The following is a 15,000-nucleotide window of genomic DNA, read 5'->3' as shown; positions in this document are numbered from 1 at the left end:
TGCGCAGTGGCCACAGAAGCACGCCCTATCTTGACAGAGAAAATGAGAACAGCCGGTGTAACGGCATTAGTCTTATCCCCTGCCCCTCTCTAGCTAGATTTTTTTTTCTTTCTTTTTCTTTTTTACCACGGGGTCATTTGTGACATGTCAAGATCGACCCTTCTCGTTGGAAATTACCCACTGTCTAGGAGAGGAAGAAGGTGGCAGAATGGTTAAGACGCTCATCTGCCTATACAGAGAGTCCGGTGAGGGTCTGGGTTCGAATCTCTGGGCTCTCACCGGCCCTTTCTCCCAAGTTTGACTGGAAAATCAAACTGAGCGTATAGTCATTCGGGTGAGACGATAAACCGAGGTCACGTGTGCAGCACGCACTTGGCGCACTTAAAAAAAAGAACCCATGGCAACGAGAAGGTCGTTGTTATCTGGCAGAAATCCACTCAGGTAGGTACACAAATATATACACATACGCTCAAAGCCTGAGTAAGCGCGTTGGGTTATGCTGCTGGTCAGGCATCTGCCTAGCATCAGATGTGGTGTAGAATGACGCCTCCTTGAAAAACTAAAAACCGTTTGAGGGTTTAAAAGAGGCGACTGAAAAAGGAAGGAGCATCGTTCTAGGCGAACCCCCTTCCCCCCGAAAGCGGAGTATGGCTGCCTGCATGGCGGGGGTAAAAACGGTCATACACGTAAAAGCTCACTCGTGTACATACGAGTGAACGTGGGAGTTGCAGCCCACGAACGCAGAAGAAGTTCTAGGAGAACCGTTAGTTTTCACCCCCTCCCTCTCCATTCTAACTTCATGAAAGCAAACGTACTTTAGTAGCCTGTGTTACTTTTAACTTGGAAAGAATTACCACCGGGTGTAATTTCAAGCCAGCCTTGAATGTCTCCCAGTGCAATTACATTTGACCTCGGGGTAAAAGCACAGGGTGGGGGGTACGAATAGGCTGCTACACCGATGTTGCAGAGAATATTGACTCCCTGGAAACCTTTCTCCCTGGCTAATTTTTTTTTTTTTATCCGGGAGGAAAATGAACCGTATCATATTTTTTGAAGGGTGAGATTCAATTTTCTACGGAGACTGTAACAACGTAAGCTCTTTGAGGGTCCACGCCTATTCTTCTTCTTCTTCTTCTTCTTCTTCTTCTTCTCCTCCTCCTCCTCCTCCTCCTCCTCCTCCTCCTCCTTCTTCTTCTGTTTGCTCGTGGGCTGCAACTCCCACGCTTACTCGTACGCAAAAGAGGGGGCTTTTATGTATATGACCGTTTTTACCCCGCCTTGTAGGCAGCCATACTCCGTTTTCGGGGCCGTGCATGCTGGGTATGTTCTTGTTTCCATAACCCACCGAACGCTGACATCTTTAAGGGATCTTTAGCGTGCGTATTTTAATCTTCTGCTTGCGTCCTTTCAAAGAAGTGTTCACCCTGTCAGCATTACTCTGTGAGATTTCCGTTTGATCACATCTTGCAGCTGTTTTAGGGCCTGAACCGCATAATTTATGACACCTTCGTTTCAGATTTTTTAGGCAGTTTGATTAATAATGGTAGTTGTTGTAGTTCTAGTTTCAGTCTCAAGGAGGTATCCGAACGTGCGGACTGATCCATATACGCTACACGACATATGCGTTAAAAAAAAAAAGGCTCTTTGGACCACGCGTAAACTCAACGTGCCGGTCAAGATTTGAGAGCCGAACCCGGATTTGCGTTTGTGAAATTATATGATATAACATAATTATAAGTGCATATTTTAAAGATGTAATGATAATGAGAAGAAATAATGAGAAGAAACTGTATGATAAATAAGTAAATAGATTATAATGATAATGATCACAGTAGATATACTGCTGCTACTACTACTGCTGCTGCTGCTGCTGCTGCTGCTAATGATACTGATAATAATGCCACGACTACTACTAATAATAATAATACTAATACTAATCATCATTATCATCATCACCATCATTGTCATCATCACCATCATTATCATTATAAATTGATGACAATAAGATGAACGTTTGGAGTTAAGACGAGGTCTTACAAAAATGCACGTATTATTATTTTGGCTCAGCTACTAAATGGCTAAGACTTTCCTAATGAATTGGATCTATTTTTGTGACGGGGAGAGAGGGGGGAAGGGAAAGCGGCTTGGTGGGGTGAAGGGGGAGGGGGAGCGCGGATGGGGGATGGGGGGGAGCAGAATCGCCAAGTGTAGCAGATCGAAGCGATGTATAGTGATCGCCCTCCTGGTAGATTTCACGAACTTGAGTCCAGTTTTTATTAACCAAGAAGTTTAGTGGGCGTTATTCGTCAGTAGTAGTGAAAAAGGTCAATGTCGTTTCAATGGCAATATTCCCCACGTCGCCCATCCCAAATCTCCCCCCCCCCCCCATACACAGTCACACCCACACTTTGTCTGCCTGCAGCCTGTTAAATGTCAGGACGCCACGACACCACACTCACCAGAGGAGACCCTGCAGTCATGCCCTAGTCATTTACCTTCTGTTTGTGGCACAGCTATCTCGTGTTTTCAACTTCTGATGTTGGCAGCGCGACAGAGAGTGCCCGCGTTTGAATTAAGTGCCAGCCGAGATCACATCTAAACAGTTTTAGCAAAGCGAGGAGGGAGGTGGCAGAATGGTTAAGACGCTCGTCTGCTAGTATAGAATGTCCGTAATGGTCTGGGTTCGAATCCCGCTCTCGCCCTTTCTCCTAAGTTTTTGACTGGGAAATCAAACTGAGCGCCTAGTCATTCGGATGAGACGATAAACCGAGGTCCCGTGTGCAGCACGCATTTGGTGCACTGAAAAAGAACCCATGGCAACGAGAGTGTTGTCCTCTGGCAAAATTCTGTCAAAGAAATCCACTCTGATAGGGACACAAGACCTCACTAAGCGTGTTGAATTATGCTCTTGGTCAGGCATCTGCCTAGCAGATGTGGTGTAGCGTATATGGATTTGTTCGAACGAAGTGACGCCTCCTTGAGAAACTAAAACTGAAACTAGCAAGGTGTTGACATTTTTTTTTTCGGGTTTTTCACAAATGCTCACCGAGGTGAAGTTGAGCTAAGAATAAATGAATGTTTCGCCTCAAGGCGCTGATATGATAACTGTGTTTACTAGCAGTGCCAGGTGGATGCGATTCACGCCGTTTTAGAATTGGGCGTGCAGAAATGTTTGTTTTGTTGAGATACGTAGACTGTTAGTGTGCTTGTCTTGTCGGATGAAATAAAACAGTTTCTGGCACAAGTGACAGTTATTGCATAAACAAGCATACACTGGCTGTACAAACACGTACATCTGTAAACAAATCTGTTAACCTAAATGTAATGGTGTCCAAAAACGTAGTGTGAGAATTTTGTCTCGATCGTCGCGATGAAGCGGTAATTGTGACAGAAAATGTGTTCCAAAATAAATACTGCGGGAAAAAAAAATGCGAACAACAGCGGATACTCAAAACACCCAGTTTACGATAAATTACATAGTTAAAAAAAAACCCAAAGAATATCGAAATCAAGCCAAACGTATAAATAAAAAATACAAATAAATAATTAAATAAAATAATTGATGTACAAATGAAGTTTGGAACTTGTCGAGGCGGAAAGCAAAAGTTTCAGCACAGAAAAACCGAATCGAACAATGACATTCAACTGCAACAGAAATAAATACATAAACTAAATAAAAGTACCACCATCACGGTTAATACCATTACTAACATCACTTTCATGGTGTGTCTTGGGCTGAGTGGCCTGGCGGAGCCCATCCCTCTCCAGGTCGTTGGTCACAGCCGAGGTCACCCAATACCTGGGTGGTCGCCTTGACCCCGGACACTTAGTCGTTGAGCTTGCTGGAAGCCCTTCCGCCCTAGCCGTTGGCTGGCTGTGCAGCTCTTCCGCCCCCTAGTGGTGCAGTGTCAACACCACCCCCTCACGTGGTTTAGCCCGCCAGCTGAGGCGGTGTACCAGGGTGTGGCGCTTGGAGCCAACACGTGAGAGCTTTAGGAGATGGATGAGGACCAGTGATGCCCGTCTGCTCCCGAAGGAGCACAGCACTTTACCGAGGCAGGTGGCGCGAGCTGACCAGGCAGTCATCCATGGTGCCCCAACGACCCACCCACGGGTCAAGGGATAGATGAGATGAACATCACTTTCATAATCCGTTGAACCTATGTGATGAAATAAGATCAGTGTGGCTTGACGTTTGAATGCAGTTACTACAGTATCAGTATCAGTATCAGAAGGAGGCGTCACTGCGTTCGGTCAAATCCACATACGCTACACCACATCTGCCCAGCAGACGCCTGACCAGCAGCGTAACTCAACGCGCTTAGTCAGGCCTCGAGAAAAAAAAAGAAGATAAAATAAAATAAATAATAGATAAATACATAACAAATACTACTACTAACTAATGATAATATTTGTAAGGCGCAAAATCTTGATGAAGTCAACTCAAAGCACACACACACACACACACACACACACACACACACACACACACACACACACACACTACAATTTTGTGAAATATTTCATGGTCTAACTGAACCTGCTGAACAAACGAAATACAATCCTAAGAGGAAAAAAAAAACCAGTAAATAAGGAGCGTTGACTAGAACGCTGGCATGTAACCTCACTTTAAATTAATCTCTGTCAGGTGACAGCTCTTCACTGACAAGCACAGTCGCCAACAGCAGCAATCGCACGGTGAAACCGCAATCATGATACCCCACGTTTTCCAGGACAAGTAGGAAAATATGTGGATCGCACGTTAAAGGACGCAGGCTATGCAAGATGTTTTCAAGTGCATGTATTCCTTCTTGGGGAGCGGTGGCCTAGTGGCTATGCGCCTGAGGCATTAGTCTTGAGACCAAGCTAAAGGTCTACAGAGCAGTAGTTCTCCCCACACTACTGTACGCCTGCGAAACTTGGACAGTGTACCAAGACATGCCAAGAAGCTGAACCACTTCCACACAACATGCCTCAGGAAGCTACTGAACATCAAGTGGCAAGACAGGACCCCAGACACAGAGGTGCTCGCAAAAGCCACCCTTCCCAGCATCTTCACCATCCTGATGCAGTCCCAGCTTCGCTGGGCTGGACACGTGGCGCGCATGCCAGACGATCGGCTGCCCAAAAGGCTCTTCTAAGGCGAGCTGCAACAAGGGAAGAGATCAAACGGAGGTCAGAAGAAGCGCTTCAGAGATACTCTGAAAATCTCTCTTAAAGCGTTTGATATCAACCCTGACTCCTGGGAGGAATCTGCAGTGGACCGTGACAAATGGCGCGCTGCTGTGCACAAAGGCGCCAAGTTGTGCGAGGCCAACAGGACTGCAGCAGCTGTTCAGAAGAGGCAGGCCAGAAAGTCACGGGCAAACAAGCTCCCTGACAATGATATGCCTGTCTTTGTCTGCCCCAACTGTCAGCGAACATTTCGTGCGCAGATTGGACTATTCAGGCATCTGCGCATTCACAGATAGATTCATGAGCATCCTCCCCCCCACCCCACCACCACCCTCCCCCCATCTCCTAGCTGGATGACAACAATGGTCATCATCGATCTCGATGGACACACCACCACCACCATGCGCCTGACTGGGAAGCGAATGTCCACAGGTTTGTATTGTATTGTAATGTATTGTATTGTATTACTCTTTTTGTCTCAGCTGACTTCTCTGTGTGAAATTCGGGCTGCTCTCCCCAGTACGCCGAGAGCGCCACCCATTTTTTCGTATTTTTTCCTGCCTGTAGTTTTTGTTTGTTTGTTGTTTGTTTTTCCTATTGAAGTGGATTTTTCTACTGATTTTTTTTCTAGGGACAATGTTTTTGTTGCTGTAGGTTCTTTTACGTGCGCTAAGTGCATGCTGCACACACGGAACCTCGGTTTATCGTCTCATCCAGATGAGTCAGCACTCAAGGGGGGTTGGGGGGGGATGCTGGCGATTGTGCCTTGATTCGAACCAGTGCGCTCAGATTCTCTCGCTTCCCAGGTGGACGCGTTACCTCAAGGCCATCACTTCACTTCGAGTCCCTCAAGAACAAAGACTTTTTACTCTCCAGTCCCTCAACCAAACCTTGAGTGGCGGTCTGGATCAAACGACAAATCGAAATCATGGAGACATCATACGCACAGCGCATGTAAAATGGCCCACCCACGGCAAGGCAAAATTCTGCAGAAAAAATGTGCGTTGGTAGTGAAACAAATACACATATATTACATACACAACAATAATTGTCTGGTGTGGGATCATAAGGGTGTACTCACCGCGGGGAGACCTTCCCGAACTGCACACAGAGAAACTGACTGTGCCTGAAGTATTATGCAATGTAATGCAGTACAATACAATGCAGTATAGTACAATACAAAACAACACAATACAACACAATACAAACGCCCATAACCGCTTCTCTTTCTACGTCACCATATTCTGTTGTTGATGTTGATGCTGCTGCTGCTGCTGCTCCCGCTACTGGTGTTGTTCTTGTTTTCAAATCTCATCTCTTCCCATGCCACAGAAACTCAAGGGCGTTGGTGTCAAGCCAACCAGGTTCCTCATTTGAACTGGCCTCCGCCGTGTCATGACGTCTCCTGCAGTTCACGTGTTAACGACAGTTTTGGGGGCTTTGGCCAACTCAGTTTAGTCTGGGGCGATTGTTTGACTGCGTCACAGTGTGGTTTCCCCTCATCCATCACAGAGTCTGGAGTTTCAGCCAAGGGAAAAGCTATTTCCCTGCAAACAGCCGCCGTGGTAAAAGTAGTTCGCTTCGAGGACTGAGGACCGGGAAGACGCCAGTTCAAACCTCATCAGAGACATCATTTTGTTTTTCACCAGCTCCTTACCAGGGTTCGATTCCTAGCGGAAGTGGAGGGGGGGGGGCGGGGCTGAGGGGGTAGGGGGTATCACATAACCGCCTCCTACCCAGAGTTGAGCGTGCTATCGGCTGAAATGAGAAGGACTGGGACCACACAGTGAAGGGACATCCGCTTAGACGGGAGTGGAGCTTTGGGAATGTTGCTGAAATGTCCTGACTTCCACTGCAGGTGTCTGCATCTCTCTGGGCTGGGTTGATGTAGTGTATAATAATTATTGATTTGTCCGAACGCGGTGACGCTTCCTTGAGAAACTGAAACTGAAACTGAAACTCTGTGGATGGCTGGTCAGCTTCATGCTTGCCGTCTTGTGTCTTGTTTAACACCCTCGGACACCAGCCGCCGTGGCGGAGTGGTTAGCGTCGCGAACTGGCGACTGGAGGGCCGACGGTTCGAGCCTCTGACAGAGGGTTTTTTTTTGTTTGTTTGTTTGTTTTGGGCTTTTTTTCGGTTCGCAGCCTGCTTCCTTCCAGAGTTGAATGTGTTATTAGCTCAAATGGGAAGACTGGGACCCACACAGTCAAGGGTCACCCAGATCACGGATGCGTCTTTGGGAGGCGTTGCTTTTCACAACACTACAGGTGGCCGTAACCCCCCCAAACTGCAATGGTTAACGCCTGGATATAAATTATCATCAGAATACAGTCTTGTCAAGTAGTCCCAAACCTAACAGGATCCCCATAGCAGTCCTTTCATCATCCCTTCATCATTTATCATCATCGATACATACATATATATATATATATATATATATATATATATATATATATATATATATATATATATATACGTGTGTGTGTGTGTGTGTGTGTGTGTGTGTGTGTGTGTGTGTGTGTGTGTGACTGTTCCAATTTCTTGGGCACCAAAACAGTTGTCGTCTGCCCCAACTGTCACCGACTATATAAAATTCAGTCCCGGCTGGCCTCGTATCCCAAATTGTCACCGGCGACATATTTTCTCTGCCCTCAGTCCGCCGGCATTTGTCGCCAGATGGAAATCTGTCGCCAGTGACAATTGATGCTGATTTGTTTGCTTCAACTGCTTTATCAACTCGTAGTGGACGACGTGATAGCTTATTGTCAATAACTCGAGTTTTGAAACATTAGTGTGTGTGTGTGTGTGTGTGTGTGTGTGTGTGTGTGTCTGTGTCTGTGTCTGTGTATGTGTCTGTGTGTCTGTGTCTGTGTGTCTATGTGCATGTGTGATGGCAACAAATTTGATTTTGACGACAATTTTGGGTAAAGATGCCTGCCAAAATTGTCGCCGGTGATAAAATGAGCAGTGTTTTGAAATAATTTATCATGTTTGCTGCACTGATACTGATGTTTGAATATATTGGAATAATGTTAAAAGGTTATTAAAACTATACACTTGTGTACGGATAGACAGACGATCAGAAGCCACGCATACAAATAAATGGACAAACAGATAAAAATACACCGAAAGATAGACACATAAACACGTGTAGATAGACAGACAGATAGATAGATACACAGATAGATATACAAACATCAAGACAAAGAGATTGAGTGGTGTATTGTTTGGTGATGTAGGACTTTGTTTTGTTACAAATACTTTGAGGGTGACAGATACAAACACTCAGACAGACAGACACACATACGGATATAATGACAGAGAAGATTTTTTTTTTAAGTAAAAGAAATAAAAAGACAGTGAGCCTTAATTAAGTTCTAACCACCAAAGCTTCTGGGGAAAATTGTGCCCGCCTGCAAGCGCGTGCACACTCACAAACACACACACACACGCACACACACACACACACACACACACACACACACGTACGTGAATGCATCCGTCCATACACACACACACACACACACACACACACACACATACGCGCGCATACATACTCCCATACACACACACACACACACACACACACACACACACACACACACACACACACACACACACGTACGTGAATGCATCCGTCCACACACACACACACACACACACACACACACACACACACACACATACACACCCCCATCCCACCCACCCACCCACACCCCCCCACACACACACCAATTCCCTGTTGCACGTGCAATACAAACTGATGCACATGCTGCATGCTCGTCGTACAAAAAAACTAGTGCCAGGACAAGAGAAGAACACAACACAGACTTCGCCCTCCCTCCAGCAATGCATGCAGTGCCCACCACCGAGCCTGTGTGTATCTTGCAATCCACAAAATGGTTCCATTTCTGAGCTGTCTGACAGCTTTCCCACCAAGCTGTGTGATTCCTTAGCCCCCTAGCCCCCCCCCAGTCCCCACTCCCGACCCCCCACCGCCTACACCCACTTCCCTACCCCGAGATAAAACGAATATTAGCTAACTGAAATTTGTTGGTGTTTTTTGTTTGTTTTTTCCACGTCTTCTTGGCAGGTGTAATTTTTAAAAACAACAAGCTGGTTTGTTTCGTCTAATTTTAGGACAGAAATCAATATACAAACATGATCTTGGCATTATGTTTTATTTTTGGTTTGTTTGTTTTTTTGGGGGTTTTTTTGTTTTTTTTTTTTAGTCCTAAGAATTACATCCTTCTTCTTTTCTCTGAGGGGTGAAGACAGGGTTTAAAGAGTTGGGGGGTCGGGGAGGGGTGGGGGGGGGGGTTGTTTGTTTGTTTCGTTGAAGGTGTACCAGAAATTCGTTGTGTACTTTGTTCTTTAAAATACATCTTTTTTTTGCTCCCTTTTGTTTGTTCTTGACAGATAAAGCTATCAGGGTCTTCTGTGTGTGAATCTGTTTATGTGTCTGTGTTGATGTCTCTGCCTCTGTCTGTCTGTCTGTCTGTCTGTCTGTATGTATGTATGTATACTCCCCTCTCTGTCTCTATCTATCAGTCTAACTGTACATGCGTGCGTGTGTGTGTGTGTGTGTGTGTGTGTGTGTGGCTGTGTGTCTGTCTGTCTGTCTGTCTGTCTGTCTGTCTGTGTCTGTGTCCATGTGTGAGTCTGCATCAGACGTCTGGAACCAATATCGTTAGGAGCGCTTCCACCTTATCTTCCGACACTCGGCCAACGCTTTAATTGCCCGGGGGGGGGCGTGTCTTGATGTGGGAACATACGATGATCCAACCCGTCATAAAGAAGATAGGTAAACGTAAAACAGCGTGTGTGGGGAGGGGGGCATGGGGGGACGGGGTGAGAGAAAGAGAGAGAGACAGAGAGAGAGGGAAAGAAAGAGACAGAGATAGAGAGACAGAGATAGAGGGACAGAGAGAGAGAAAGAGAGAGACCATGGCAAAGGGCAATGAGTGAAGAAGGAGGGTGGAGGGTGGTGGAGGGGGATGAGTGTGGGGGGGATGAAGATGAGGCACAGTTAGCGATGGGGGTGTGGGGGTGGAAGGGGAGTTGTAAATACATGTCTTGCTGACCCATTGATCTACAGTGTACTTTGTTTTGCTGTTGTTGTATTGTGATGTATTGTGTATTGCATTGTGCTGTATTGTACTGCATTTGTTGTATTGTGCTGTATGTATTGTATTGTAGTGTAGTGTAGTGTAGTGTAATGCAGTGTATTGTTTTGCAGTGTATTGTATTGTGTTGTGTTGTAATGTATTGTGTTGCATTGTGTTGTATTGTAGTGTAGTGTATTGTAGTGAATTGTATTGTAACGTGTTGTGTTGCATTGTATTGTATTGTATGTACTGCATTGCACTGCATTGCATTGCATTGTATTGTATTGTGTCGTATTGAATTGCATTGTACTGAATTACTTTTTGAAGCAACAGATTTCTCTGTGTGAAATTCGGACTGCTCTCCCCATGGAGGGCGCGTAGCCACAGTCCAGCGCCACCCATTTTTCTTTCTTTCTTTCTTTCTTTCTTTTTTTCTCTTATTCTGTCTGCAAGTACATTTGTTTTACTATCACAATAGGTTGGGTTGTTTTTTTGTTTTGTTTTTCTAGGAACAACCCTTTTATTGCCGTGGGTTCTTTTATGTGCAATAAGCGCATGCTGCAGACAGGCCCTCGCTTTATCATCTAATCTAAATGCCCAGCTTACTTGGTTTGTTTTTATACGTCGTTCAGGTGCAACCGGTGAAGTACACATTGGTTTTGTGATTTGGCATAAAGTGACACCATACACTGGAAATAGATGATTTTGTAGGTCTTTTCTTCTTCGTCTTCTTCTTCTTCTTCTTCTTCTTCTTCTTCTTCTTCTTCTTCTTCTTCTTCTTCTTCTTCTTCGTTCGTGGGCCTTTTACGTGAATGACCGGGTGTGTTTTTTTTAACCCCGCAATGTAGGCAGCCACACTCCGCTTTCGGGGGTATTTTGCAGGCAAAATTGGGCCTATACATATTATGAACCTCTCAGTATTCAAGAACCACTCCAGACAGATAGGGATTTTTTTTTTCTCTCTCTCTCTCTCTTTTCTTTTTCCAGATGTGCTCTTTTGCCGATTTATCATTCACCACTTTATCTCGTCTTTCACTGTTATTTAATGAAGATGAATGTTTCATACTGTAAAAAAAAAAGAAAAAAAAAGTATATTATCAACAGCTGCAAACACACTATAAATCGTCCAAGGAACCAAAGTCTTTCATTTTCCCCCTAACAACCCTTCTCAGTTCCCAAACCAAACCCCACAAGCCCAGCCTCCGTCAAGCCATCTTCATGTCTGCTGCCTCTTATCATTTTCGTGTCGTCAGTTTTCCGATACTGCCCCCCTCCCCCGCCCCCGCCCCCCCCACCCCCCACACACACACACACACACCACGCCTCCACACAATCAACACATTCCACTGGTGTGTGCATGTACATGTGGAGTGATGGCCAAGAGGTAACGCGTCCTCCACCTAGGAAGCGAGAGAATCTGAGCGCGCTGGTTCGAATCACTGACGGCTCAGCTCGCTGATATTTTCTCCCCCTCCACAAGACCTTGAGTGAGTGGTGGTCTGGATGCCAGTCATTCGGATGAGACGATAAAACCGAGGTCCCGTGTGTGCAGCATGCACTTAGCGCACGTAAATGAACCGACGGCAACAAAAGGGTTGTTCCTGGCAAAATCCTGTAGAGAAATCCACTTCGATAGGAAAAAAATACAATAAATAAAAACTGCACGCAGGAAAAAAATACCAAAAAAATCCGGGTGGCGCTGTAGTGTAGCGACGCGCTCTCTCTGGGGAGAGCAGCCCGACTTTCACACAGAGAAATCTGTTGTGATAAAAATAAATACAAATACAAAATGTACACAAGGCGACTACCCTCTGACAGTGTACATTCTTCGAGTTGTCTGATGGGGAAAAAAGATCAAGTCTGCTGCACAGCTGTCTCTTCCCCCCCACCCCCCATCCCCCCTACCCCCCCAAAAAAACCCTGACCCCTGACCCCTAACACCCCCCTTCCCCCCTCCACACACACACACACACACACACACACACACACACACACATATACACCTAACACCCTCTTCCTTCCATCTCTCCCTCCCTCCTTCCCTATTACGCCTTGTTCATGTCTGCTGCCGTTTTCATCTTCGTGTGGTCGTTAATCCAATTTGGACCATCGTCTCCTCTTCTTCTCTCTCTCTCTCTCTCTCTCTCTCTCTCTCTCCCACGCCTCCGCACATAATTACCACATTCCAGTGGCGTGTGTATACAAGGTGACAACCCTCGAACACAGTTGTACGTTCTTCGAGTCGTCTGATGGGGGGGTTGGTGGGGGGCGGGGGGGGGGGGGGGGGTGTGGAGGGCGTAAGATGGAGGGCTTTGGGGACATGGGGAGTTGTGGAGGCGGAGAATGTATTCTATGGTGTTGTCCTGACTCATGGATGGGGATACTACAGGCTGCCCACACAGGTTACGTCGACCCTTCAAAGAAGAAAAGATGTATGAGTTCAGGAGAAGTGATTTTGTCTGATGTGTGTGTGTGTGTGTGTGTGTGTGTGTGTGTGTGTGTGTGTGTGCGCGCGTGTGTGTGTGTGTGTGTGTGTGAGTCAGTCTGGCTGTCTGGCTGTCTGTCTGTGTCTGTGTTTCTTTTTGATAACTGTTTTGTTTCTTGTTTTCTACTGCAAGTGTTTGAAATCTCTCTCTGTCTGTCTGTCTCTCTGTCTCTGTCTCTCTCCCCTCTCTCAGAAATTTCTTATATATACAACATTTAGTAGAATATACAAATAAGGCGATTTTTGCTCTACAAGCAAAAGTCATTGCAAGCTGCGACAAAACTCGGTCTTGTAAAATAATTTCCCAAGTATTTTTAAACATTGACAACACAGCCGCGCCATAATAATTCCGTTTCTCTCTCTGGCAGTTAAGTAATCCCCCTTTCTCGAAAGCATTAATATTACATTCATCCATGTTCCTTTTTTTAAACGTAGCGCAGAGGCTGACTATATAGCTGTGTTTGAAGGCCAATAAAAAGTTTCAAACAGTAAGGCAACATTTTTTAGCCAATAACTATAAAAACAACTCTAAATAATCGTGCACGAATGCTGCACTAAGTCTTGTCTGTAACTTCAGAAGGTAACTGGATAACTAGGTAACTAGGTAACGAATACAGAAAACAAAACAGGACTACAAACATCTCCTTGTATCACGCCCCGGGTGCAGTTAATGTGATCTGTCAATTTAGCGCCGCTTCCTAACTCCGCCTTTGACACTGATATACATAGCCCACTAAGTACACGCCTATAAGGCTTGTCTTTGTTGTCATTCTTCCACAGAGAGAGAGAGAGAGAGAGAGAGGATGGCAGACATACATTTTTGACATGCAGATACACAGACACGCAGACAGACAGACAGACAGTCAGACTGAGAAAAAGAGGAACAAAGAGAAGATATAGAGAGGTGGACAATCTTTCACGGAGACAAAGACACACACACACATAGCGAGAGAGACAGAGAGAGACAGGCAGAGATAGAGATAGGGAGAAACACATGGAGAGAAACACAGAGAGACGGACCTCTAAAGGTAGGCTTTTATGGTATTCTTACACACACACACACACACACACACACACACACACACACACACAGAGTCAACGAGAGACAGACAGACAGACAAACAAATAGACAAACAGAAACATAGAGAGACAGAAACAGAAAGACAGACAGACAGAGATAGAGGGAGAGACACACAGACATATACACAGAGAAAACAGAAACAGGCACACAGAGGGAGAAAGACACAGAGTGAGACAGAGACGGACAAGCAGACTGAAAGAGAGAGACAGACAGACACAGACACAGAATGACAAAGAGACAGAGACAGAAAGACATAGAGACAGAAAGACCTAGAGACACAGTGAGAGAACTCATACCAACGAGTGCGCGAGTTTCAGATGAGGTCACACATTCCACGCAGACACAAATTGGCAGCCAATGTGTGATGGAAACCTGTTGTTGCATGTTTTCCTGATTGGCTTGTGTATGTGCGCGCGTGCGTGCGTGCGTGTGTGTGTGTGTGTGTGTGTGTGTGTGTGTGTGTGTGTGTGTGTGTGTGTTAGGTAATGAAAATGGTTGTGTGATTTTTTTTTCTCAGATAAGATAGAGATACCCACATAACAAGATTCAACACCTTATAAATACAGTATTCATTGTATCTATTTCTTGTCACACACACACATACACACACACACACACACACACACACACACACGTGTGTGTTGTGGGTCGGTTTTGTCAAGACAGAGGGGAAAAAACAACAACTTTGTATTATTTGTTAGACTCTGTCTTTGCGTTTCCATTCTTTTTGAATCGTGGGAAGGTATATAGGTCGTGAGATGTGTAGGTAGACTGGTAGGAAGGCAGGTAGGTAGGTAAGAAGTTATGTAGGTAGTGAGATGTGTAGATAAGTAATTAGTTAAATGTTTCGGTAGGTAGGTAGGTAGTGAGGTGTGTAGATAAGTAATTAATGTTTGGTTAAGTACTCTCCAGGATTGCACAGGCGACAGCACAACTCACAAAACTGAGGTACATCTGGAACGACCGGAACATTGCACTCGGCTCAAAGATCAGACTGATGCGTACCCTGGTGACATCAATACTCTTGTATGCATGTGAATCGTGGACCTTAACAGCTGAAATAGAAAAGAGAATACAGTCCACTGAGATGAGATGCTTTCGAAGACTCCTGGGCATCTCCTACAAAGATCATATCACGAACGTTCGAAAC

General features: G+C 45.4%; 1 protein-coding gene across 1 annotated transcript in view; it reads left to right on the top strand.

Moving 5' to 3' along the window:
• Window positions 1-15,000, top strand: part of LOC143298960 (transforming growth factor-beta-induced protein ig-h3-like) — a 123,163-nt gene that overhangs the window by 44,953 nt on the left and 63,210 nt on the right. The window lies entirely within an intron of this gene.

This window comes from Babylonia areolata, chromosome 24 (assembly GCF_041734735.1).
Source record: "Babylonia areolata isolate BAREFJ2019XMU chromosome 24, ASM4173473v1, whole genome shotgun sequence".
In the NCBI taxonomy this organism is placed as follows: Eukaryota; Metazoa; Mollusca; class Gastropoda; order Neogastropoda; family Buccinidae; genus Babylonia; species Babylonia areolata.
The sequence above is the reverse complement of the archived record's forward strand: the minus strand, read 5'-3'. Positions and strand labels throughout refer to the sequence as shown.